Here is a 24,252-nt window from a genome sequence, read left to right as displayed (position 1 = left end):
AGAGCGTTCCTGTCCCGGGGAGAGGGTTCCTGTCCCGGGGAGTGCGTTCCTGTCCCGGGGAGAGCGTCCCTGTCCCGGGGAGAGCATCCCTGTCCCGGGGAGAGCGTCCCTGTCCCGGGGAGAGCGTCCCTGTCCCGGGGAGAGCGTCCCTGTCCATGTCCCGGGGAGAGCGTCCCTGTCCCGGGGAGAATGTCCCTGTCCCGGGGAGAGCGTCCCTGTCCCGGGGAGAGCGTTCCTGTCCCGGAGAGCGTGTCTGTGTCCCGGGGAGAGAGTCCCTGTCGCGGGGAGAGCGTCCCTGTCCCGGGGAGAGTGTTCCTGTCCTGTGGAGAGTGTCCCTGTCCCGGGGAGAGTGTCCCTGTCCTGGGGAGAGTGGCCCTGTCCCGGGGAGAGTGTTCCTGTCCCGGGGAGAGTGTTCCTGTCCCGGGGAGAGTGTCCGTGTCCCGGGGAGAGTGTTCCTGTCCTGGGGAGCGTGTCCGTGACCCGGGGAGAGTGTTCCTGTCCCGGGGAGAGAGTTCCTGTCCTGGGGAGAGTGTTCCTGTCCCGGGGAGCGTGTCCGTGTCCCGGGGAGCGTGTCCGTGTCCCGGGGAGAGTGTTCCTGTCCCGGGGATCGTGTCCGTGTCCCGGGGAGAGTGTCCGTGTCCCGGGGAGAGTGTTCCTGTCCTGGGGAGCGTGTCCGTGTCCCGGGGAGAGTGTTCCTGTCCCGGGGAGAGTGTTCCTGTCCCGGGAAGAGTGTTCCTGTCCCGGGAAGAGTGTCCGTGTCCCGGGGAGCGTGTTCCTGTCCCGGGGAGCGTGTCCGTGTCCCGGGGAGAGTGTCCGTGTCCCGGGGAGAGTGTTCCTGTCCCGGGGAGAGTGTTCCTGTCCCGGGGAGAGTGTTCCTGTCCCGGGGAGAGTGTTCCTGTCCTGGGGAGAGTGTTCCTGTCCCGGGGAGAGTGTTCCTGTCCCGGGGAGAGTGTTCCTGTCCCGGGGAGAGTGTTCCTGTCCCGGGGAGAGTGTCCGTGTGCCGGGGAGCGTGTCCGTGTCCCGGGGAGAGTGTTCCTGTCCTGGGAAGAGTGTCCCTGTCCCGGGGAGAGCGTTCATGTCCCGGGGAGAGTGTTCCTGTCCCGGGGAGAGTGTTCATGTCCCGGGGAGAGCGTTCCTGCCCCGGGGAGCGCGTCCCTGTCCCGGGGAGAGCGTCCCTGTCCCGGGGAGAACGTCCCTGTCCCGGGGAGAGCGTCCCTGTCCCGGGGAGAACGTCCCTGTCCCGGGGAGAGCGTCCCTGTCCCGGGGAGAGCGTTCCTGTCCCGGAGAGCGTGTCTGTGTCCCGGGGAGAGAGTCCCTGTCCCGGGGAGAGCGTCCCTGTCCCGGGGAGAGTGTTCCTGTCCTGTGGAGAGTGTCCCTGTCCCGGGGAGAGTGTCCCTGTCCTGGGGAGAGTGTCCCTGTCCCGGGGAGAGTGTTCCTGTCCTGGGGAGAGTACTCGTGTCCCGGGGAGAGTGTTCCTGTCCTCGGAAGAGTGTCCCTGTCCCGGGGAGAGTGTTCCTGTCCCGGGGAGAGTGTTCCTGTCCCGGGGAGAGTGTTCCTGTCCTGGGGAGAGTGTTCCTGTCCCGGGGAGCGTGTCCGTGTCCCGGGGAGTGTGTCCCTGTCCCGGGGAGTGTGTCCGTGCCCCGGGGAGAGTGTCCGTGTCCCGGGGAGAGTGTTCCTGTCCTGGGGAGCGTGTCCGTGACCCGGGGAGAGTGTTCCTGTCCCGGGGAGAGAGTTCCTGTCCTGGGGAGAGTGTTCCTGTCCCGGGGAGCGTGTCCGTGTCCCGGGGAGCGTGTCCGTGTCCCGGGGAGAGTGTTCCTGTCCTGGGGAGCGTGTCCGTGTCCCGGGGAGAGTGTTCCTGTCCCGGGGAGAGTGTTCCTGTCCCGGGGAGAGTGTTCCTGTCCCGGGGAGAGTGTTCCTGTCCCGGGGAGCGTGTCCGTGTCCCGGGGAGCGTGTTCCTGTCCCGGGGAGCGTGTCCGTGTCCCGGGGAGAGTGTCCGTGTCCCGGAGAGAGTGTTCCTGTCCTGGGGAGCGTGTCCATGTCCCGGGGAGAGTGTTCCTGTCGCGGGGAGAGTGTTCCTGTCCCGGGGAGAGTGTTCCTGTCCCGGGGAGAGTGTTCCTGTCCTGGGGAGAGTGTTCCTGTCCTGGGGAGAGTGTTCCTGTCCCGGGGAGAGTGTTCCTGTCCCGGGGAGAGTGTTTGTATCCCGGGGAGCGTGTCCGTGTCCCGGGGAGAGTGTTCCTGTCCTGGGAAGAGTGTCCCTGTCCCGGGGAGAGCGTTCATGTCCCGGGGAGAGTGTTCCTGTCCCGGGGAGAGTGTTCATGTCCCGGGGAGAGCGTTCCTGCCCCGGGGAGTGCGTCCCTGTCCCGGGGAGCGCGTCCCTGTCCCGGGGAGAGCGTCCCTGTCCCGGGGAGAGCGTCCCTGTCCCGGGGAGAGCGTCCCTGTCCCGGGGAGAGCGTCCCTGTCCCTGTCCCGGGTAGAGCGTCCCTGTCCGGGGTAGAGCGTCCCTGTCCCGGGGAGAACGTCCCTGTCCCGGGGAGACCGTCCCTGTCCCGGGGAGAGCGTTCCTGTCCCGGAGAGCGTGTCTGTGTCCCGGGGAGAGCGTCCCTGTCCCGGGGAGAGCGTCCCTGTCCCGGGGAGAGTGTTCCTGTCCTGGGAAGAGTTTCCCTGTCCCGGGGAGAGTGTTCCTGTCCTGGGGAGAGTGTCCGTGTCCCGGGGAGAGTGTTCCTGTCCCGGGGAGAGTGTCCCTGTCCTGGGGAGAGTTTCCCTGTCCCGGGGAGAGTGTCCCTGTCCCGGGGAGAGTGTTCCTATCCTGGGGAGAGTGTTCGTGTCCCGGGGAGAGTGTTCCTGTCCTAGGGAGAGTGTCCCTGTCCCGGGGAGAGTGTTCCTGTCCCGGGGAGAGTGTTCCTGTCCTGGGGAGAGTGTTCCTGTCCTGGGGAGAGTGTTCCTGTCCCGGGGAGCGTGTCCGTGTCCCGGGGAGAGTGTTCCTGTCCCGGGGAGCGTGTCCGTGTCCCGGGGAGCGTGTCCGTGTCCCGGGGAGAGTGTTCCTGTCCCGGGGAGCGTGTCCGTGTCCCGGGGAGAGTGTTCCTGTCCCGGGGAGCGTGTCCGTGTCCCGGGGAGCGTGTCCGTGTCCCGGGGAGAGTGTTCCTGTCCTGGGGAGCGTGTCCGTGTCCCGGGGAGAGTGTTCCTGTCCCGGGGAGAGTGTTCCTGTCCCGGGGAGAGTGTTCCTGTCCTGGGGAGAGAGTTCCTGTCCCGGGGAGCGTGTCCGTGTCCCGGGGAGAATGTTCCTGTCCTGGGGAGCGTGTCCCTGTCCCGGGGAGCGTGTCCGTGTCCCGGGGAGAGCGTTCCTGTCCCGCGGCGAGCGTTCCTGTCCCGGGGAGAGCGTTCCTGTCCCGGGGAGAGCGTTCCTGTCCCGGGGAGAGCGTTCCTGTCCCGTGGAGAGGGTTCCTGTCCCGGGGAGTGCGTCCCTGTCCCGGGGAGAGCGTCCCTGTCCCGGGGAGAGCGTCCCTGTCCCGGGGAGAGCGTCCCTGTCCCGGGGAGAGCGTCCCTGTCCCGGGGAGAGCGTCCCTGTCCCAGGGGGAGCGTTCATGTCCCGGGGAGAGTGTTCCTGCACCGGGGAGAGGGTTCATGTCCCGGGGAGAGGGTTCATGGCCCGGGGAGAGCGTTCCTGCCCCGGGGAGTGCGTCCCTGTCCCGGGGAGAGCGTCCCTGTCCCGGGGAGAGCGTCCCTGTCCCGGGGAGAGCGTCCCTGTCCCGGGGAGAGCGTCCCTGTCCCGGGGAGAGCGTCCCTGTCCCGGGGAGAGGGTTCCTGTCCCGGAGAGCGTGTCTGTGTCCCGGGGAGAGCGTCCCTGTCCCGGGGAGAGCGTCCCTGTCCCGGGGAGAGTGTTCCTGTCCTGGGGAGAGTGTCCCTGTCCCGGGGAGAGTGTTCCTGTCCTGGGGAGAGTGTCCGTGTCCCGGGGAGAGTGTTCCTGTCCCGGGGAGAGTGTCCCTGTCCTGGGGAGAGTGTCCCTGTCCCGAGTAGAGTGTTCCTGTCCTGGGGAGAGTATTCGTGTCCCGGGGAGAGTGTTCCTGTCCTGGGGAGAGAGTCCCTGTCCCGGGGAGAGCGTCCCTGTCCCGGGGAGAGCGTCCCTGTCCCGGGGAGAGCGTCCCTGTCCCGGGGAGAGCGTCCCTGTCCCGGGGAGAGCGTCCCTGTCCCTGTCCCGGGGAGAGCGTCCCTGTCCCGGAGAGCGTGTCTGTGTCCCGGGGAGAGCGTCCCTGTCCCGGGCAGAGCGCCCCTGTCCCGGGGAGAGTGTTCCTGTCCTGGGAAGAGTTTCCCTGTCCCGGGGAGAGTGTTCCTGTCCTGGGGAGAGTGTCCGTGTCCCGGGGAGAGTGTTCCTGTCCCGGGGAGAGTGTTCCTGTCTCGGGGAGAGTGTCCCTGTCCTGGGGAGAGTTTCCCTGTCCCGGGGAGAGTGTCCCTGTCCCGGGGAGAGTGTTCCTATCCTGGGGAGAGTGTTCGTGTCCCGGGGAGAGTGTTCCTGTCCTGGGGAGAGTGTCCCTGTCCCGGGGAGAGTGTTCCTGTCCCGGGGAGAGTGTTCCTGTCCCGGGGAGAGTGTTCCTGTCCCGGGGAGAGTGTTCCTGTCCCGGGGAGAGTGTCCGTGTCCCGGGGAGCGTGTCCGTGTCCCGGGGAGAGTGTTCCTGTCCTGGGAAGAGTGTCCCTGTCCCGGGGAGAGCGTTCATGTCCCGGGGAGAGTGTTCCTGTCCCGGGGAGAGTGTTCATGTCCCGGGGAGAGCGTTCCTGCCCCGGGGAGCGCGTCCCTGTCCCGGGGAGAGCGTCCCTGTCCCGGGGAGAACGTCCCTGTCCCGGGGAGAGCGTCCCTGTCCCGGGGAGAGCGTCCCTGTCCCGGGGAGAGCGTCCCTGTCCCGGGGAGAGCGTTCCTGTCCCGGAGAGCGTGTCTGTGTCCCGGGGAGAGAGTCCCTGTCCCGGGGAGAGCGTCCCTGTCCCGGGGAGAGTGTTCCTGTCCTGTGGAGAGTGTCCCTGTCCTGGGGAGAGTGTCCCTGTCCCGGGGAGAGTGTTCCTGTCCTGGGGAGAGTACTCGTGTCCCGGGGAGAGTGTTCCTGTCCTCGGAAGAGTGTCCCTGTCCCGGGGAGAGTGTTCCTGTCCCGGGGAGAGTGTTCCTGTCCCGGGGAGAGTGTTCCTGTCCTGGGGAGAGTGTCCCTGTCCCGGGGAGCGTGTCCGTGTCCCGGGGAGTGTGTCCCTGTCCCGGGGAGTGTGTCCGTGCCCCGGGGAGAGTGTCCGTGTCCCGGGGAGAGTGTTCCTGTCCTGGGGAGCGTGTCCGTGACCCGGGGAGAGTGTTCCTGTCCCGGGGAGAGAGTTCCTGTCCTGGGGAGAGTGTTCCTGTCCCGGGGAGCGTGTCCGTGTCCCGGGGAGCGTGTCCGTGTCCCGGGGAGAGTGTTCCTGTCCTGGGGAGCGTGTCCGTGTCCCGGGGAGAGTGTTCCTGTCCCGGGGAGAGTGTTCCTGTCCCGGGGAGAGTGTTCCTGTCCCGGGGAGCGTGTCCGTGTCCCGGGGAGCGTGTTCCTGTCCCGGGGAGCGTGTCCGTGTCCCGGGGAGAGTGTCCGTGTCCCGGGGAGAGTGTTCCTGTCCTGGGGAGCGTGTCCATGTCCCGGGGAGAGTGTTCCTGTCGCGGGGAGAGTGTTCCTGTCCCGGGGAGAGTGTTCCTGTCCCGGGGAGAGTGTTCCTGTCCTGGGGAGAGTGTTCCTGTCCTGGGGAGAGTGTTCCTGTCCCGGGGAGAGTGTTCCTGTCCCGGGGAGAGTGTTTGTATCCCGGGGAGCGTGTCCGTGTCCCGGGGAGAGTGTTCCTGTCCTGGGAAGAGTGTCCCTGTCCCGGGGAGAGCGTTCATGTCCCGGGGAGAGCGTTCCTGTCCCGGGGAGAGTGTTCATGTCCCGGGGAGAGCGTTCCTGCCCCGGGGAGTGCGTCCCTGTCCCGGGGAGCGCGTCCCTGTCCCGGGGAGAGCGTCCCTGTCCCGGGGAGAGCGTCCCTGTCCCGGGGAGAGCGTCCCTGTCCCGGGGAGAGCGTCCCTGTCCCGGCGAGAGCGTCCCTGTCCCTGTCCCGGGTAGAGCGTCCCTGTCCGGGGTAGAGCGTCCCTGTCCCGGGGAGAACGTCCCTGTCCCGGGGAGAGCGTCCCTGTCCCGGGGAGAGCGTTCCTGTCCCGGAGAGCGTGTCTGTGTCCCGGGGAGAGCGTCCCTGTCCCGGGGAGAGCGTCCCTGTCCCGGGGAGAGTGTTCCTGTCCTGGGAAGAGTTTCCCTGTCCCGGGGAGAGTGTTTCTGTCCTGGGGAGAGTGTCCGTGTCCCGGGGAGAGTGTTCCTGTCCCGGGGAGAGTGTCCCTGTCCTGGGGAGAGTTTCCCTGTCCCGGGGAGAGTGTCCCTGTCCCGGGGAGAGTGTTCCTATCCTGGGGAGAGTGTTCGTGTCCCGGGGAGAGTGTTCCTGTCCTGGGGAGAGTGTCCCTGTCCCGGGGAGAGTGTTCCTGTCCCGGGGAGAGTGTTCCTGTCCTGGGGAGAGTGTTCCTGTCCTGGGGAGAGTGTTCCTGTCCCGGGGAGCGTGTCCGTGTCCCGGGGAGAGTGTTCCTGTCCCGGGGAGCGTGTCCGTGTCCCGGGGAGAGTGTCCGTGTCCCGGGGAGAGTGTTCCTGTCCCGGGGAGCGTGTCCGTGTCCTGGGGAGAGTGTTCCTGTCCCGGGGAGCGTGTCCGTGTCCCGGGGAGCGTGTCCGTGTCCTGGGGAGAGTGTTCCTGTCCCGGGGAGCGTGTCCGTGTCCCGGGGAGCGTGTCCGTGTCCCGGGGAGAGTGTTCCTGTCCTGGGGAGCGTGTCCGTGTCCCGGGGAGAGTGTTCCTGTCCCGGGGAGAGTGTTCCTGTCCCGGGGAGAGTGTTCCTGTCCTGGGGAGAGTGTTCCTGTCCCGGGGAGCGTGTCCGTGTCCCGGGGAGAATGTTCCTGTCCTGGGGAGTGTGTCCCTGTCCTGGGGAGTGTGTCCCTGTCCCGGGGAGCGTGTCCGTGTCCCGGGGAGAGCGTTCCTGTCCCGGGGAGAGCGTTCCTGTCCCGGGGAGAGCGTTCCTGTCCCGTGGAGAGGGTTCCTGTCCCGGGGAGTGCGTCCCTGTCCCGGGGAGAGCGTCCCTGTCCCGGGGAGAGCGTCCCTGTCCCGGGGAGAGCGTCCCTGTCCCGGGGAGAGCGTCCCTGTCCCGGGGAGAGCGTCCCTGTCCCGGGGAGAGCGTCCCTGTCCCAGGGGGAGCGTTCATGTCCCGGGGAGAGCGTCCCTGTCCCGGGGAGAGCGTCCCTGTCCCGGGGAGAGCGTCCCTGTCCCAGGGGGAGCGTTCATGTCCCGGGGAGAGCGTCCCTGTCCCGGGGAGAGCGTTCCTGTCCCGGAGAGCGTGTCTGTGTCCCGGGGAGAGCGTCCCTGTCCCGGGGAGAGCGTCCCTGTCCCGGGGAGAGTGTTCCTGTCCTGGGAAGAGTTTCCCTGTCCCGGGGAGAGTGTTTCTGTCCTGGGGAGAGTGTCCGTGTCCCGGGGAGAGTGTTCCTCTCCCGGGGAGAGTGTCCCTGTCCTGGGGAGAGTTTCCCTGTCCCGGGGAGAGTGTCCCTGTCCCGGGGAGAGTGTTCCTATCCTGGGGAGAGTGTTCGTGTCCCGGGGAGAGTGTTCCTGTCCTGGGGAGAGTGTCCCTGTCCCGGGGAGAGTGTTCCTGTCCCGGGGAGAGTGTTCCTGTCCTGGGGAGAGTGTTCCTGTCCTGGGGAGAGTGTTCCTGTCCCGGGGAGCGTGTCCGTGTCCCGGGGAGAGTGTTCCTGTCCCGGGGAGCGTGTCCGTGTCCCGGGGAGCGTGTCCGTGTCCCGGGGAGAGTGTTCCTGTCCCGGGGAGCGTGTCCGTGTCCCGGGGAGAGTGTTCCTGTCCCGGGGAGCGTGTCCGTGTCCCGGGGAGCGTGTCCGTGTCCCGGGGAGAGTGTTCCTGTCCTGGGGAGCGTGTCCGTGTCCCGGGGAGAGTGTTCCTGTCCCGGGGAGAGTGTTCCTGTCCCGGGGAGAGGGTTCCTGTCCTGGGGAGAGTGTTCCTGTCCCGGGGAGCGTGTCCGTGTCCCGGGGAGAGTGTTCCTGTCCTGGGGAGTGTGTCCCTGTCCCGGGGAGCGTGTCCGTGTCCCGGGGAGAGCGTTCCTGTCCCGGGGAGAGCGTTCCTGTCCCGGGGAGAGCGTTCCTGTCCCGTGGAGAGGGTTCCTGTCCCGGGGAGTGCGTCCCTGTCCCGGGGAGAGCGTCCCTGTCCCGGGGAGAGCGTCCCTGTCCCGGGGAGAGCGTCCCTGTCCCGGGGAGAGCGTCCCTGTCCCGGGGAGAGCGTCCCTGTCCCAGGGGGAGCGTTCATGTCCCGGGGAGAGTGTTCCTGCACCGGGGAGAGGGTTCATGTCCCGGGGAGAGGGTTCATGGTCCGGGGAGAGCGTTCCTGCCCCGGGGAGTGCGTCCCTGTCCCGGGGAGAGCGTCCCTGTCCCGGGGAGAGCGTCCCTGTCCCGGGGAGAGCGTCCCTGTCCCGGGGAGAGCGTCCCTGTCCCGGGGAGAGCGTCCCTGTCCCGGGGAGAGCGTCCCTGTCCCGGGGAGAGGGTTCCTGTCCCGGAGAGCGTGTCTGTGTCCCGGGGAGAGCGTCCCTGTCCCGGGGAGAGCGTCCCTGTCCCGGGGAGAGTGTTCCTGTCCTGGGGAGAGTGTCCCTGTCCCGGGGAGAGTGTTCCTGTCCTGGGGAGAGTGTCCGTGTCCCGGGGAGAGTGTTCCTGTCCCGGGGAGAGTGTCCCTGTCCTGGGGAGAGTGTCCCTGTCCCGAGTAGAGTGTTCCTGTCCTGGGGAGAGTATTCGTGTCCCGGGGAGAGTGTTCCTGTCCTGGGGAGAGAGTCCCTGTCCCGGGGAGAGCGTCCCTGTCCCGGGGAGAGCGTCCCTGTCCCGGGGAGAGCGTCCCTGTCCCGGGGAGAGCGTCCCTGTCCCGGGGAGAGCGTCCCTGTCCCTGTCCCGGGGAGAGCGTCCCTGTCCCGGAGAGCGTGTCTGTGTCCCGGGGAGAGCGTCCCTGTCCCGGGCAGAGCGCCCCTGTCCCGGGGAGAGTGTTCCTGTCCTGGGAAGAGTTTCCCTGTCCCGGGGAGAGTGTTCCTGTCCTGGGGAGAGTGTCCGTGTCCCGGGGAGAGTGTTCCTGTCCCGGGGAGAGTGTTCCTGTCTCGGGGAGAGTGTCCCTGTCCTGGGGAGAGTTTCCCTGTCCCGGGGAGAGTGTCCCTGTCCCGGGGAGAGTGTTCCTATCCTGGGGAGAGTGTTCGTGTCCCGGGGAGAGTGTTCCTGTCCTGGGGAGAGTGTCCCTGTCCCGGGGAGAGTGTTCCTGTCCCGGGGAGAGTGTTCCAGTCCTGGGGAGAGTCTTCCTGTCCTGGGGAGAGTGTTCCTGTCCCGGGGAGCGTGTCTGTGTCCTGGGGAGAGTGTTCCTGTCCCGGGGAGCGTGTCCGTGTCCCGGGGAGCGTGTCCGTGTCCCGGGGAGAGTGTTCCTGTCCCGGGGAGCGTGTCCGTGTCCCGGGGAGCGTGTCCGTGTCCCGGGGAGAGTGTTCCTGTCCCGGGGAGCGTGTCCGTGTCCCGGGGAGAGTGTCCGTGTCCCGGGGAGAGTGTTCCTGTCCTGGGGAGCATGTCCGTGTCCCGGGGAGAGTGTTCCTGTCCCGGGGAGAGTGTTCCTGTCCCGGGAAGAGTGTTCCTGTCCTGGGGAGCGTGTCCGTGTCCCGGGGAGAGTGTTCCTGTCCCAGGGAGAGTGTTCCTGTCCTGGGGAGAGTGTTCCTGTTCCGGGGAGCGTGTCCGTGTCCCGGGGAGCGTGTCCGTGTCCCGGGGAGAGTGTTCCTGTCCCGGGGAGCGTGTTCCTGTCCCGGGGAGCGTGTCCGTGTCCCGGGGAGAGCGTTCCTGTCCCGGGGAGAGCGTTCCTGTCCCGCGGCGAGCGTTCCTGTCCCGGGGAGAGCGTTCCTGTCCCGGGGAGAGCGTTCCTGTCCCGGGGAGAGCTTCCTGTCCTGGGGAGAGCGTTCCTGTCCCGGGGAGAGCGTTCCTGTCCCGGGGAGAGTGTTCCTGTCCCGGGGAGAGTGTTCCTGTCTCGGGGAGAGTGTCCCTGTCCTGGGGAGAGTTTCCCTGTCCCGGGGAGAGTGTCCCTGTCCCGGGGAGAGTGTTCCTATCCTGGGGAGAGTGTTCGTGTCCCGGGGAGAGTGTTCCTGTCCTGGGGAGAGTGTCCCTGTCCCGGGGAGAGTGTTCCTGTCCCGGGGAGAGTGTTCCTGTCCTGGGGAGAGTCTTCCTGTCCTGGGGAGAGTGTTCCTGTCCCGGGGAGCGTGTCTGTGTCCCGGGGAGAGTGTTCCTGTCCCGGGGAGCGTGTCCGTGTCCCGGGGAGCGTGTCCGTGTCCCGGGGAGAGTGTTCCTCTCCCGGGGAGCGTGTCCGTGTCCCGGGGAGAGTGTTCCTGTCCCGGGGAGCGTGTCCGTGTCCCGGGGAGCGTGTCCGTGTCCCGGGGAGAGTGTTCCTGTCCTGGGGAGCGTGTCCGTGTCCCGGGGAGAGTGTTCCTTTCCCGGGGAGAGTGTTCCTGTCCCGGGGAGAGTGTTCCTGTCCTGGGGAGCGTGTCCGTGTCCCGGGGAGAGTGTTCCTGTCCCGGGGAGAGTGTTCCTGTCCTGGGGAGAGTGTTCCTGTCCCGGGGAGCGTGTCCGTGTCCCGGGGAGCGTGTCCGTGTCCCGGGGAGCGTGTCCGTGTCCCGGGGAGAGTGTTCCTGTCCCGGGGAGCGTGTCCGTGTCCCGGGGAGAGCGTTCCTGTCCCGGGGAGAGCGTTCCTGTCCCGCGGCGAGCGTTCCTGTCCCGGGGAGAGCGTTCCTGTCCCGGGGAGAGCGTTCCTGTCCCGGGGAGAGCGTTCCTGTCCCGGGGAGAGCGTTCCTGTCCCGGGGAGAGCGTTCCTGTCCCGGGGAGAGGGTTCCTGTCCCGGGGAGTGCGTCCCTGTCCCGGGGAGAGCGTCCCTGTCCCGGGGAGAGCGTCCCTGTCCCGGGGAGAGTGTTCCTGTCCTGGGAAGAGTGTCCCTGTCCCGGGGGGAGCGTTCATGTCCCGGGGAGAGTGTTCCTGCACCGGGGAGAGGGTTCATGTCCCGGGGAGAGAGTTCATGTCCCGGGGAGAGCGTCCCTGTCCATGTCCCGGGGAGAGCGTCCCTGTCCCGGGGAGAACGTCCCTGTCCCGGGGAGAGCGTCCCTGTCCCGGGGAGAGCGTCCCTGTCCCGGGGAGAGGGTTCCTGTCCCGGAGAGCGTATCTGTGTCCCGGGGAGAGCGTCCCTGTCCCGGGGAGAGCGTCCCTGTCCCGGGGAGAGTGTTCCTGTCCTGGGGAGAGTGTCCCTGTCCCGGGGAGAGTGTTCCTGTCCTGGGGAGAGTGTCCGTGTCCCGGGGAGAGTGTTCCTGTCCCGGGGAGAGTGTTCCTGTCCCGGGGAGCGTGTTCCTGTCCCGGGGAGAGTGTCCCTGTCCTGGGGAGAGTGTCCCTGTCCCGGGGAGAGTGTTCCTGTCCTGGGGAGAGTATTCGTGTCCCGGGGAGAGTGTTCCTGTCCCGGGGAGAGTGTCCCTGTCCCGGGGAGAGTGTTCCTGTCCCGGGGAGAGTGTTCCTGTCCCGGGGAGAGTGTTCCTGTCCCGGGGAGAGTGTTCCTGTCCTGATGAGAGTGTCCCTGTCCCGGGGAGAGCGTCCCTGTCCCGGGGAGAGCGTCCCTGTCCCGGGGAGAGCGTCCCTGTCCATGTCCCGGGGAGAGCGTCCCTGTCCCGGGGAGAACGTCCCTGTCCCGGGGAGAGCGTCCCTGTCCCGGGGAGAGGGTTCCTGTCCCGGAGAGCGTGTCTGTGTCCCGGGGAGAGCGTCCCTGTCCCGGGGAGAGCGTCCCTGTCCCGGGGAGAGCGTTCCTGTCCTGGGGAGAGTGTCCCTGTCCCGGGGAGAGTGTTCCTGTCCTGGGGAGAGTGTCCGTGTCCCGGGGAGAGTGTTCCTGTCCCGGGGAGAGTGTCCCTGTCCTGGGGAGAGTGTCCCTGTCCCGAGTAGAGTGTTCCTGTCCTGGGGAGAGTATTCGTGTCCCGGGGAGAGTGTTCCTGTCCTGGGGAGAGAGTCCCTGTCCCGGGGAGAGCGTCCCTGTCCCGGGGAGAGCGTCCCTGTCCCGGGGAGAGTGTTCCTGTCCTGGGAAGAGTTTCCCTGTCCCGGGGAGAGTGTTCCTGTCCTGGGGAGAGTGTCCGTGTCCCGGGGAGAGTGTTCCTGTCCCGGGGAGAGTGTTCCTGTCTCGGGGAGAGTGTCCCTGTCCTGGGGAGAGTTTCCCTGTCCCGGGGAGAGTGTCCCTGTCCCGGGGAGAGTGTTCCTATCCTGGGGAGAGTGTTCGTGTCCCGGGGAGAGTGTTCCTGTCCTGGGGAGAGTGTCCCTGTCCCGGGGAGAGTGTTCCTGTCCCGGGGAGAGTGTTCCAGTCCTGGGGAGAGTCTTCCTGTCCTGGGGAGAGTGTTCCTGTCCCGGGGAGCGTGTCTGTGTCCTGGGGAGAGTGTTCCTGTCCCGGGGAGCGTGTCCGTGTCCCGGGGAGCGTGTCCGTGTCCCGGGGAGAGTGTTCCTGTCCCGGGGAGCGTGTCCGTGTCCCGGGGAGCGTGTCCGTGTCCCGGGGAGAGTGTTCCTGTCCCGGGGAGCGTGTCCGTGTCCCGGGGAGAGTGTCCGTGTCCCGGGGAGAGTGTTCCTGTCCTGGGGAGCATGTCCGTGTCCCGGGGAGAGTGTTCCTGTCCCGGGGAGAGTGTTCCTGTCCCGGGGAGAGTGTTCCTGTCCTGGGGAGCGTGTCCGTGTCCCGGGGAGAGTGTTCCTGTCCCGGGGAGAGTGTTCCTGTCCTGGGGAGAGTGTTCCTGTTCCGGGGAGCGTGTCCGTGTCCCGGGGAGCGTGTCCGTGTCCCGGGGAGAGTGTTCCTGTCCCGGGGAGCGTGTCCGTGTCCCGGGGAGAGCGTTCCTGTCCCGGGGAGAGTGTTCCTGTCCCGCGGCGAGCGTTCCTGTCCCGGGGAGAGCGTTCCTGTCCCGGGGAGAGCGTTCCTGTCCCGGGGAGAGCGTTCCTGTCCCGGGGAGAGCGTTCCTGTCCCGGGGAGAGCGTTCCTGTCCCGGGGAGAGTGTTCCTGTCCTGGGGAGAGTGTCCCTGTCCCGGGGAGAGTGTTCCTGTCCCGGGGAGAGTGTTCCTGTCCTGGGGAGAGTCTTCCTGTCCTGGGGAGAGTGTTCCTGTCCCGGGGAGCGTGTCTGTGTCCCGGGGAGAGTGTTCCTGTCCCGGGGAGCGTGTCCGTGTCCCGGGGAGCGTGTCCGTGTCCCGGGGAGAGTGTTCCTGTCCTGGGGAGAGTCTTCCTGTCCTGGGGAGAGTGTTCCTGTCCCGGGGAGCGTGTCTGTGTCCCGGGGAGAGTGTTCCTGTCCCGGGGAGCGTGTCCGTGTCCCGGGGAGCGTGTCCGTGTCCCGGGGAGAGTGTTCCTCTCCCGGGGAGCGTGTCCGTGTCCCGGGGAGAGTGTTCCTGTCCCGGGGAGAGTGTTCCTGTCTCGGGGAGAGTGTCCCTGTCCTGGGGAGAGTTTCCCTGTCCCGGGGAGAGTGTCCCTGTCCCGGGGAGAGTGTTCCTATCCTGGGGAGAGTGTTCGTGTCCCGGGGAGAGTGTTCCTGTCCTGGGGAGAGTGTCCCTGTCCCGGGGAGAGTGTTCCTGTCCCGGGGAGAGTGTTCCTGTCCTGGGGAGAGTCTTCCTGTCCTGGGGAGAGTGTTCCTGTCCCGGGGAGCGTGTCTGTGTCCCGGGGAGAGTGTTCCTGTCCCGGGGAGCGTGTCCGTGTCCCGGGGAGCGTGTCCGTGTCCCGGGGAGAGTGTTCCTCTCCCGGGGAGCGTGTCCGTGTCCCGGGGAGAGTGTTCCTGTCCCGGGGAGCGTGTCCGTGTCCCGGGGAGCGTGTCCGTGTCCCGGGGAGAGTGTTCCTGTCCCGGGGAGCGTGTCCGTGTCCCGGGGAGAGTGTCCGTGTCCCGGGGAGAGTGTTCCTGTCCTGGGGAGCGTGTCCGTGTCCCGGGGAGAGTGTTCCTTTCCCGGGGAGAGTGTTCCTGTCCCGGGGAGAGTGTTCCTGTCCTGGGGAGCGTGTCCGTGTCCCGGGGAGAGTGTTCCTGTCCCGGGGAGAGTGTTCCTGTCCTGGGGAGAGTGTTCCTGTCCCGGGGAGCGTGTCCGTGTCCCGGGGAGCGTGTCCGTGTCCCGGGGAGAGTGTTCCTGTCCCGGGGAGCGTGTCCGTGTCCCGGGGAGAGCGTTCCTGTCCCGGAGAGAGCGTTCCTGTCCCGCGGCGAGCGTTCCTGTCCCGGGGAGAGCGTTCCTGTCCCGGGGAGAGCGTTCCTGTCCCGGGGAGAGCGTTCCTGTCCCGGGGAGAGCGTTCCTGTCCCGGGGAGAGCGTTCCTGTCCCGGGGAGAGGGTTCCTGTCCCGGGGAGTGCGTCCCTGTCCCGGGGAGAGCGTCCCTGTCCCGGGGAGAGCGTCCCTGTCCCGGGGAGAGTGTTCCTGTCCTGGGAAGAGTGTCCCTGTCCCGGGGGGAGCGTTCATGTCCCGGGGAGAGTGTTCCTGCACCGGGGAGAGGGTTCATGTCCCGGGGAGAGAGTTCATGTCCCGGGGAGAGCGTTCCTGCCCCGGGGAGTGCGTCCCTGTCCCGGGGAGAGCGTCCCTGTCCCGGGGAGAGCGTCCCTGTCCCGGGGAGAGCGTCCCTGTCCCGGGGAGAGCGTCCCTGTCCCGGGGAGAGCGTCCCTGTCCCGGGGAGAGCGTCCCTGTCCATGTCCCGGGGAGAGCGTCCCTGTCCCGGGGAGAACGTCCCTGTCCCGTGGAGAGCGTCCCTGTCCCGGGGAGAGCGTCCCTGTCCCGGGGAGAGGGTTCCTGTCCCGGAGAGCGTATCTGTGTCCCGGGGAGAGCGTCCCTGTCCCGGGGAGAGCGTCCCTGTCCCGGGGAGAGTGTTCCTGTCCTGGGGAGAGTGTCCCTGTCCCGGGGAGAGTGTTCCTGTCCTGGGGAGAGTGTCCGTGTCCCGGGGAGAGTGTTCCTGTCCCGGGGAGAGTGTTCCTGTCCCGGGGAGCGTGTTCCTGTCCCGGGGAGAGTGTCCCTGTCCTGGGGAGAGTGTCCCTGTCCCGGGGAGAGTGTTCCTGTCCTGGGGAGAGTATTCGTGTCCCGGGGAGAGTGTTCCTGTCCCGGGGAGAGTGTTCCTGTCCCGGGGAGAGTGTCCCTGTCCCGGGGAGAGTGTTCCTGTCCCGGGGAGAGTGTTCCTGTCCCGGGGAGAGTGTTCCTGTCCTGATGAGAGTGTCCCTGTCCCGGGGAGAGCGTCCCTGTCCCGGGGAGAGCGTCCCTGTCCCGGGGAGAGCGTCCCTGTCCCGGGGAGAGCGTCCCTGTCCCGGGGAGAGCGTCCCTGTCCATGTCCCGGGGAGAGCGTCCCTGTCCCGGGGAGAACGTCCCTGTCCCGGGGAGAGCGTCCCTGTCCCGGGGAGAGCGTCCCTGTCCCGGGGAGAGGGTTCCTGTCCCGGAGAGCGTATCTGTGTCCCGGGGAGAGCGTCCCTGTCCCGGGGAGAGCGTCCCTGTCCCGGGGAGAGTGTTCCTGTCCTGGGGAGAGTGTCCCTGTCCCGGGGAGAGTGTTCCTGTCCTGGGGAGAGTGTCCGTGTCCCGGGGAGAGTGTTCCTGTCCCGGGGAGAGTGTTCCTGTCCCGGGGAGCGTGTTCCTGTCCCGGGGAGAGTGTCCCTGTCCTGGGGAGAGTGTCCCTGTCCCGGGGAGAGTGTTCCTGTCCTGGGGAGAGTATTCGTGTCCCGGGGAGAGTGTCCCTGTCCCGGGGAGAGTGTCCCTGTCCCGGGGAGAGTGTTCCTGTCCCGGGGAGAGTGTTCCTGTCCCGGGGAGAGTGTTCCTGTCCCGGGGAGAGTGTTCCTGTCCTGATGAGAGTGTTCCTGTCCCGGGGAGCATGTCCGTGTCCCGGGGAGCATGTCCGTGTCCCGGGGAGAGTGTTCCTGTCCTGGTGAGCGTGTCCGTGTACCGGGGAGAGTGTTCCTGTCCTGGGAAGAGTGTCCCTGTCCCGGGGGGAGCGTTCATGTCCCGGGGAGAGTGTTCCTGCACCGGGGAGAGGGTTCATGTCCCGGGGAGAGGGTTCATGTCCCGGGGAGAGCGTTCCCGCCCCGGGGAGTGCGTCCCTGTCCCGGGGAGAGCGTCCCTGTCCCGGGGAGAGCGTCCCTGTCCCGGGGAGAGCGTCCCTGTCCCGGGGAGAGCGTCCCTGTCCCGGGGAGAGCGTCCCTGTCCCGGGGAGAGCGTCCCTGTCCCTGTCCCGGGGAGAGCGTCCCTGTCCCGGGGAGAGCGTTCCTGTCCCGGAGAGCGTGTCTGTGTCCCGGGGAGAGCGTCCCTGTCCCGGGGAGAGCGTCCCTGTCCCGGGGAGAGTTTTCCTGTCCTGGGAAGAGTGTCCCTGTCCTGGGGAGAGTGTCCCTGTCCCGAGTAGAGTGTTCCTGTCCCGGGGAGAGCGTTCCTGTCCCGGGGAGAGCGTTCCTGTCCCGGGGAGAGCGTTCCTGTCCCGGGGAGAGCGTTCCTGTCCCGGGGAGAGGGTTCCTGTCCCGGGGAGTGCGTCCCTGTCCCGGGGAGAGCGTCCCTGTCCTTGGGAGAGCGTCCCTGTCCCGGGGAGAGCGTCCCTGTCCCGGGGAGAGCGACCCTGTCCCGGGGAGAGCGTCCCTGTCCTGGGGAGAGTGTCCCTGTCCCAGGGGGAGCGTTCATGTCCCGGGGAGAGTGTTCCTGCACCGGGGAGAGGGTTCATGTCCCGGGGAGAGGGTTCATGGCCCGGGGAGAGCGTTCCTGCCCCGGGGAGTGCGTCCCTGTCCCGGGGAGAGCGTCCCTGTCCCGGGGAGAGCGTCCCTGTCCCGGGGAGAGCGTCCCTGTCCCGGGGAGAGCGTCCCTGTCCCGGGGAGAACGTCCCTGTCCCGGGGAGAGCGTCCCTGTCCCGGGGAGAGCGTCCCTGTCCCGGGGAGAGGGTTCCTGTCCCGGAGAGCGTGTCTGTGTCCCGGGGAGAGCGTCCCTGTCCCGGGGAGAGCGTCCCTGTCCCGGGGAGAGTGTTCCTGTCCTGGGGAGAGTGTCCCTGTCCCGGGGAGAGAGTTCCTGTCCTGGGGAGAGTGTCCGTGTCCCGGGGAGAGTGTTCCTGTCCCGGGGAGAGTGTCACTGTCCTGGGGAGAGTGTCCCTGTCCCGAGTAGAGTGTTCCTGTCCTGGGGAGAGTATTCGTGTCCCGGGGAGAGTGTTCCTCTCCTGGGGAGAGAGTCCCTGTCCCGGGGAGAGCGTCCCTGTCCCGGGGAGAGCGTCCCTGTCCCGGGGAGAGCGTCCCTGTCCCGGGGAGAGCGTCCCTGTCCCTGTCCCAGGGAGAGCGTCCCTGTCCCGGAGAGCGTGTCTGTGTCCCGGGGAGAGCGTCCCTGTCCCGGGCAGAGCGCCCCTGTCCCGGGGAGAGTGTTCCTGTCCTGGGAAGAGTTTCCCTGTCCCGGGGAGAGTGTTCCTGTCCTGGGGAGAGTGTCCGTGTCCCGGGGAGAGTGTTCCTGTCCCGGGGAGAGTGTTCCTGTCTCGGGGAGAGTGTCCCTGTCCTGGGGAGAGTTTCCCTGTCCCGGGGAGAGTGTCCCTGTCCCGGGGAGAGTGTTCCTATCCTGGGGAGAGTGTTCGTGTCCCGGGGAGAGTGTTCCTGTCCTGGGGAGAGTGTCCCTGTCCCGGGGAGAGTGTCCCTGTCCCGGGGAGAGTGTTCCTGTCCCGGGGAGAGTGTTCCTGTCCTGGGGAGAGTCTTCCTGTCCTGGGGAGAGTGTTCCTGTCCCGGGGAGCGTGTCTGTGTCCCGGGGAGAGTGTTCCTGTCCCGGGGAGCGTGTCCGTGTCCCGGGGAGCGTGTCCGTGTCCCGGGGAGAGTGTTCCTCTCCCGGGGAGCGTGTCCGTGTCCCGGGGAGAGTGTTCCTGTCCCGGGGAGCGTGTCCGTGTCCCGGGGAGCGTGTCCGTGTCCCGGGGAGAGTGTTCCTGTCCCGAGGAGCGTGTCCGTGTCCCGGGGAGAGTGTCCGTGTCCCGGGGAGAGTGTTCCTGTCCTGGGGAGCGTGTCCGTGTCCCGGGGAGAGTGTTCCTGTCCCGGGGAGAGTGTTCCTGTCCCGGGGAGAGTGTTCCTGTCCTGGGGAGCGTGTCCGTGTCCCGGGGAGAGTGTTCCTGTCCCGGGGAGAGTGTTCCTGTCCTGGGGAGAGTGTTCCTGTCCCGGGGAGCGTGTCCGTGTCCCGGGGAGCGTGTCCGTGTCCCGGGGAGAGTGTTCCTGTCCCGGGGAGCGTGTCCGTGTCCCGGGGAGAGCGTTCCTGTCCCGGGGAGAGCGTTCCTGTCCCGCGGCGAGCGTTCCTGTCCCGGGGAGAGCGTTCCTGTCCCGGGGAGAGCGTTCCTGTCCCGGGGAGAGCGTTCCTGTCCCGGGGAGAGCGTTCCTGTCCCGGGGAGAGGGTTCCTGTCCCGGGGAGTGCGTCCCTGTCCCGGGGAGAGCGTCCCTGTCCCGGGGAGAGCGTCCCTGTCCCGGGGAGAGCGTTCATGTCCCGGGGAGAGTGTTCCTGCACCGGGGAGAGGGTTCATGTCCCGGGGAGAGTGTTCATGTCCCGGGGAGAGCGTTCCTGCCCCGGGGAGTGCGTCCCTGTCCCGGGGAGAGCGTCCCTGTCCCGGGGAGAGCGTCCCTGTCCCGGGGAGAGCGTCCCTGTCCCGGGGAGAGCGTCCCTGTCCCGGGGAGAGCGTCCCTGTCCATGTCCCGGGGAGAGCGTCCCTGTCCATGTCCCGGGGAGAGCGTCCCTGTCCCGGGGAGAACGTCCCTGTCCCGGGGAGAGCGTCCCTGTCCCGGGGAGAGCGTCCCTGTCCCGGGGAGAGGGTTCCTGTCCCGGAGAGCGTATCTGTGTCCCGGGGAGAGCGTCCCTGTCCCGGGGAGAGCGTCCCTGTCCCGGGGAGAGTGTTCCTGTCCTGGGGAGAGTGTCCGTGTCCCGGGGAGAGTGTTCCTGTCCCGGGGAGAGTGTTCCTGTCCCGGGGAGCGTGTTCCTGTCCCGGGGAGAGTGTCCCTGTCCTGGGGAGAGTGTCCCTGTCCCGGCGAGAGTGTTCCTGTCCTGGGGAGAGTATTCGTGTCCCGGGGAAAGTGTTCCTGTCCCGGGGAGAGTGTCCCTGTCCCGGGGAGAGTGTTCCTGTCCCGGGGAGAGTGTTCCTGTCCCGGGGAGAGTGTTCCTGTCCCGGGGAGAGTGTTCCTGTCCTGGGGAGAGTGTTCCTGTCCCGGGGAGCATGTCCGTGTCCCGGGGAGAGTGTTCCTGTCCTGGTGAGCGTGTCCGTGTACCGGGGAGAGTGTTCCTGTCCTGGGAAGAGTGTCCCTGTCCCGGGGGGAGCGTTCATGTCCCGGGGAGAGTGTTCCTGCACCGGGGAGAGGGTTCATGTCCCGGGGAGAGGGTTCATGTCCCGGGGAGAGCGTTCCCGCCCCGGGGAGTGCGTCCCTGTCCCGGGGAGAGCGTCCCTGTCCCGGGGAGAGCGTCCCTGTCCCGGGGAGAGCGTCCCTGTCCCGGGGAGAGCGTCCCTGTCCCGGGGAGAGCGTCCCTGTCCCTGTCCCGGGGAGAGCGTCCCTGTCCCGGGGAGAGCGTTCCTGTCCCGGAGAGCGTGTCTGTGTCCCGGGGAGAGCGTCCCTGTCCCGGGGAGAGTTTTCCTGTCCTGGGAAGAGTGTCCCTGTCCTGGGGAGAGTGTCCGTGTCCCGGGGAGAGTGTTCCTGTCCCGGGGAGAGTGTCCCTATCCTGGGGAGAGTGTCCCTGTCCCGTGGAGAGTGTTCCTATCCTGGGGAGAGTAGTCGTGTTCCGGGTTGAGTGTTTCTGTCCTGGGGAGAGTGTTCCTGTCCCGGGGAGAGTGTTCCTGTCCCGGGGAGAGTGTTCCTGTCCTGGGGAGAGTGTTCCTGTCCTGGGGAGAGTGTTCCTGTCCCGGGGAGCGTGTCCGTGTCCCGGGGAGTGTGTTCCTGTCCCGGGGAGCGTGTCCGTGTCCTGGGGAGAGTGTCCGTGTCCCGGTGAGAGTGTTCCTGTCCTGGGGAGCGTGTCCGTGTCCCGGGGAGCGTGTCCGTGTCCCGGGGAGAGTGTTCCTGTCCCGGGGAGCGTGTCCGTGTCCCGGGGAGAGTGTTCCTGTCCCGGGGAGCGTGTCCGTGTCCTGGGGAGCGTGTCCGTGTCCCGGGGAGAGTGTTCCTGTCCCGGGGAGCGTGTCCGTGTCCCGGGGAGAGTGTTCCTGTCCCGGGGAGCGTGTCCGTGTCCTGGGGAGCGTGTCCGTGTCCCGGGGAGAGTGTTCCTGTCCCGGGGAGCGTTTCTGTGTCCCGGGGAGCGTTTCCGTGTCCCGGGGAGCGTTTCCGTGTCCCGGGGAGAGTGTCCGTGACCCGGGGAGAGTGTTCCTGTCCTGGGGAGAGTGTCCCTGTCCCGTGGAGAGTGTTCCTATCCTGGGGAGAGTAGTCGTGTTCCGGGTTGAGTGTTTCTGTCCTGGGGAGAGTGTTCCTGTCCCGGGGAGAGTGTTCCTGTCCCGGGGAGAGTGTTCCTGTCCTGGGGAGAGTGTTCCTGTCCTGGGGAGAGTGTCCGTGTCCCGGGGAGCGTGTTCCTGTCCCGGGGAGCGTGTCCGTGTCCTGGGGAGAGTGTCCGTGTCCCGGGGAGAGTGTTCCTGTCCCGGGGAGCGTTTCTGTGTCCCGGGGAGCGTTTCCGTGTCCCGGGGAGCGTTTCCGTGTCCCGGGGAGCGTTTCCGTGTCCCGGGGAGCGTTTCCGTGTCCCGGGGAGAGTGTCCGTGACCCGGGGAGAGTGTTCCTGTCCTGGGGAGCGTGTCCGTGTCCCGGGGAGAGTGTTCCTGTCCCGGGGAGAGTGTTCCTGTCCCGGGGAGAGTGTTCCTGTCCTGGGGAGAGTGTTCCTGTCCCGGGGAGCATGTCCGTGTCCCTGGTAGAGTGTTCCTGTCCCGGGGAGAGTGTTCCTGTCCCGGGGAGAGTGTTCCTGTCCCGGGGAGAGTGTCCGTGTCCCGGGGAGCGTGTCCCTGTCCTGGGAAGAGTGTCCCTGTCCCGGGGAGCGCGTCCCTGTCCCTGTCCCGTGAGAGCGTCCATGTCCCGGGGAGAACGTCCCTGTCCCGGGGAGAGTTTCCCTGTCCCGGGGAGAGCTTCCCTGTCCCGGGGAGTGCGTTCCTGTCCCGGGGAGAGCGTTCCTGTCCCGGGGAGAGGGTTCCTGTCCCGGGGAGTGCGTTCCTGTCCCGGGGAGTGCGTTCCTGTCCCGGGGAGAGCGTCCCTGTCCCGGGGAGAGCGTCCCTGTCCCGGGGAGAGCGTCCCTGTCCCGGGGAGAGCGTCCCTGTCCCGGGGAGAGCGTCCCTGTCCCGGGGAGCGCGTCCCTGTCCCTGTCCCGGGGAGAGCGTCCCTGTCCCGGGGAGAGCTTCCCTGTCCCGGGGAGAGTGTCCCTGTCCTGGGACGAGTGTCCGTGTCCCGGGGAGAGTGTTCCTGTCCCGGGGAGAGTGTTCCTGTCCCGGGGAGAGTGTCCCTGTCCTGGGGAGAGTGTCCCTTTCCCGGGGAGAGTGTTCCTATCCTGGGGAGAGTATTCGTGTCCCGGGGAGAGCGTCCCTGTCCCGGGGAGAGTGTTCCTGTCCTGGGGAGAGTGTCCGTGTCCCGGGGAAAGTGTTCCTGTCCCAGGGGAGAGTGTCCCTGTCCTGGGGAGAGTGTCCCTTTCCCGGGGAGAGTGTTCCTATCCTGGGGAGAGTATTCGTGTCCCGGGGAGAGTGTTCCTGTCCTGGGTAGAGTGTCCCTGTCCCGGGGAGAGTGTTCCTCTCCCGGGGAGAGTGTTCCTGTCCTGGGGAGAGTGTTCCTGTCCCGGGGAGAGTTTTCCTGTCCCGGGGAGCGTGTCCGTGTCCCGGGGAGAGTGTTCCTGTCCCGGGGAGCGTGTCCGTGTCCCGGGGAGAGTGCCCGTGTCCCGGGGAGAGTTTTCCTGTCCTGGTGAGCGTGTCCGTGTCCCGGGGAGAGTGTTCCCTTCCTGGGAAGAGTGTTCTTGTCCCGGGGAGAGTGTTCCTGTCCTGGGGAGAATGTTCCTGTCCCGGGGAGCGTGTCCGTGTCCCGGGGAGCGTGTCCGTGTCCCGGGGAGAGTGTTCCTGTCCCGGGGAGCGTGTCCGTGTCCCGGGGAGCGTGTCCGTGTCCCGGGGAGAGTGTTCCTGTCCCGGGGAGCGTGTCTGTGTCCCGGGGAGAGTGTCCGTGTCCCGGGGAGAGTGTCCGTGTCCCGGGGAGAGTGTTCCTGTCCCGGGGAGAGTGTCCCTGTCCCGGGGACAGCGTTCCTGTCCCGGGGAACATGTCCGTCTCCCGGGGAGAGTGTCCCTGTCCCGGGGAGAGTGTCCCTGTCCCGGGGACAGCGTTCCTGTCCCGGGGAACATGTCCGTGTCCCGGGGAGAGTGTTCCTGTCGTGGGGAGCGTGTCCGTGTCCCAGGGAGAGTGTTCCTGTCCCGGGGAGAGTGTCCCTGTCCCGGGGACAGCGTTCCTGTCCCGGGGAACATGTCCGTGTCCCGGGGAGAGTGTTCCTGTCCTGGGAAGAATGTCCCTGTCCCGGGGAGAGCGTTCCTGTCCCGAGGAGAGTGTCCCTGTCCCGGGGAGAGTGTTCCTGTCCCGAGGAGAGTGTCCCTGTCCCGGGGAGAGTGTTCCTGTCCCGAGGAGGGTGTCCCTGTCCCGAGGAGAGTGTCCCTGTCCCGGGGAGAGTGCGTGGTCTTGTGAAGCAGTGCCGAATACTCGAGTGAACTGGCCGCCCATTTTACAATTTGTATCATTTACTTTCTGCACTCAAGAAAAGGCCTTCCCATTCTCCCCATATCCCCAACCCCACCGACCCACCTTGTCCCCATATCCCCAACCCCACCGACCCACCTTGTCCCCATATCCCCCAACCCCACCGACCCACCTTGTCCCCATATCCCCAACCCCACCAACCCACCTTGTCCCAATATCCCCAACCCCACCGACCCACCTTGTCCCCATATCCCCCAACCCCACCGACCCACCTTGTCCCCATATCCCCCAACCCCACTGACCCACCTTGTCTCCATATCCCCTAACTCCAGAAACAGATCTATTTGCCCCATGACTCCACTCTCCGCTTCAATGTCCTTCCCCGGGGATCTATTTCACAATCCCGATTCCCCTTTGGTTAAAAAATTGCCCCCGCCACTGGAATCACTGTTGGGGCCTCAACTATTTACAATCTATATTAATGACTTGGATGAAGGGACCGAGTGTAATGTAGCCAAGTTTGCTGATGATACAAAGATGGGTGGGAAAGTAAATTGTGAGGAGGACACAAAGAATCTGCAAAGGGATATAGACAGGGTAAGTGAGTGGGCAAACATTTGGCAGCTGCAGTATAATGTGGGAAAATGTGACGTTAACCACTTTGGCAGGAAAAAAAAAAGCAAATTATTATTTAAGTGGAGAGAGATTGAAAAATGCTGTGGTGCAGAGAGACCTGGGGGTCCTTGTGCATGGTTAGTATGCAGGTACAGCAAGTGATCAGGAAGGCCAATGGAATGTTGGCCTTTATTGCGAAGGGGATGGTGTATAAAAGTAAGGAAGTCCTGCTACAACTGTACAGGGTATTGGTGAGGCCACACCTGGAGTACTGCGTACAGTTTTGGTCTCCGTATTTAAGGAAGGATATACTTGCATTGGAGGCTGTTCAGAGAAGGTTCACTCGGTTGATTCCGGAGATGAGGGGGTTGACTTATGAGGAAAGGTTGAGGAGGTTGGGCCTCTACTCATTGGAATTCAGAAGAATGAGAGGTGATCTTATCGAAACGTATAAGATTCTTGGGGATATTGACAAGGTGGATGCACAGGTTGGGGGAGACTAAAACTAGGGGCACAGTTTCAGAATAAGGAGTCACCATTTAAAACTGAGATGAGGAGGAATTTCTTCTCTCAGAGGGTTGTAAATCTGTGGAATTCTCTGCCCCAGAGAGCTGTGGAGGCTGGGTCATTGAATATATTGAATATATTTAAGGTGGAGATAGACAGATTTTTGAGCGATAAGTGAGTAAAGGGTTTTGGGGAGCGGGCGGGGAAGTGGAGTTGAGCCCAAGATCAGATCAGCCATGATCTTATTGAATGGTGGATCAGGCTCAAGGGGCCAAATGGCCTAGAAACATAGAAACATAGAAAATAGGTGCAGGAGTAGGCCATTCAGCCCTTCGAGCCTGCACCGCCATTCAATAAGATCATGGCTGATCATTCACCTCAGTACCCCTTTCCTGCTTTCTCTCCATACCCCTTGATCCCTTTA

General features: G+C 66.6%; 1 protein-coding gene across 9 annotated transcripts in view; it reads right to left on the bottom strand.

Moving 5' to 3' along the window:
- The window catches only part of LOC139259631 (tensin-1-like), an 875,917-nt gene that overhangs the window by 22,296 nt on the left and 829,369 nt on the right, over window positions 1-24,252 (bottom strand). The window lies entirely within an intron of this gene.

Source organism: Pristiophorus japonicus, chromosome 3, assembly GCF_044704955.1.
Source record: "Pristiophorus japonicus isolate sPriJap1 chromosome 3, sPriJap1.hap1, whole genome shotgun sequence".
In the NCBI taxonomy this organism is placed as follows: domain Eukaryota; kingdom Metazoa; phylum Chordata; class Chondrichthyes; family Pristiophoridae; genus Pristiophorus; species Pristiophorus japonicus.
This window is presented reverse-complemented; position numbering and strand designations above follow the sequence as displayed.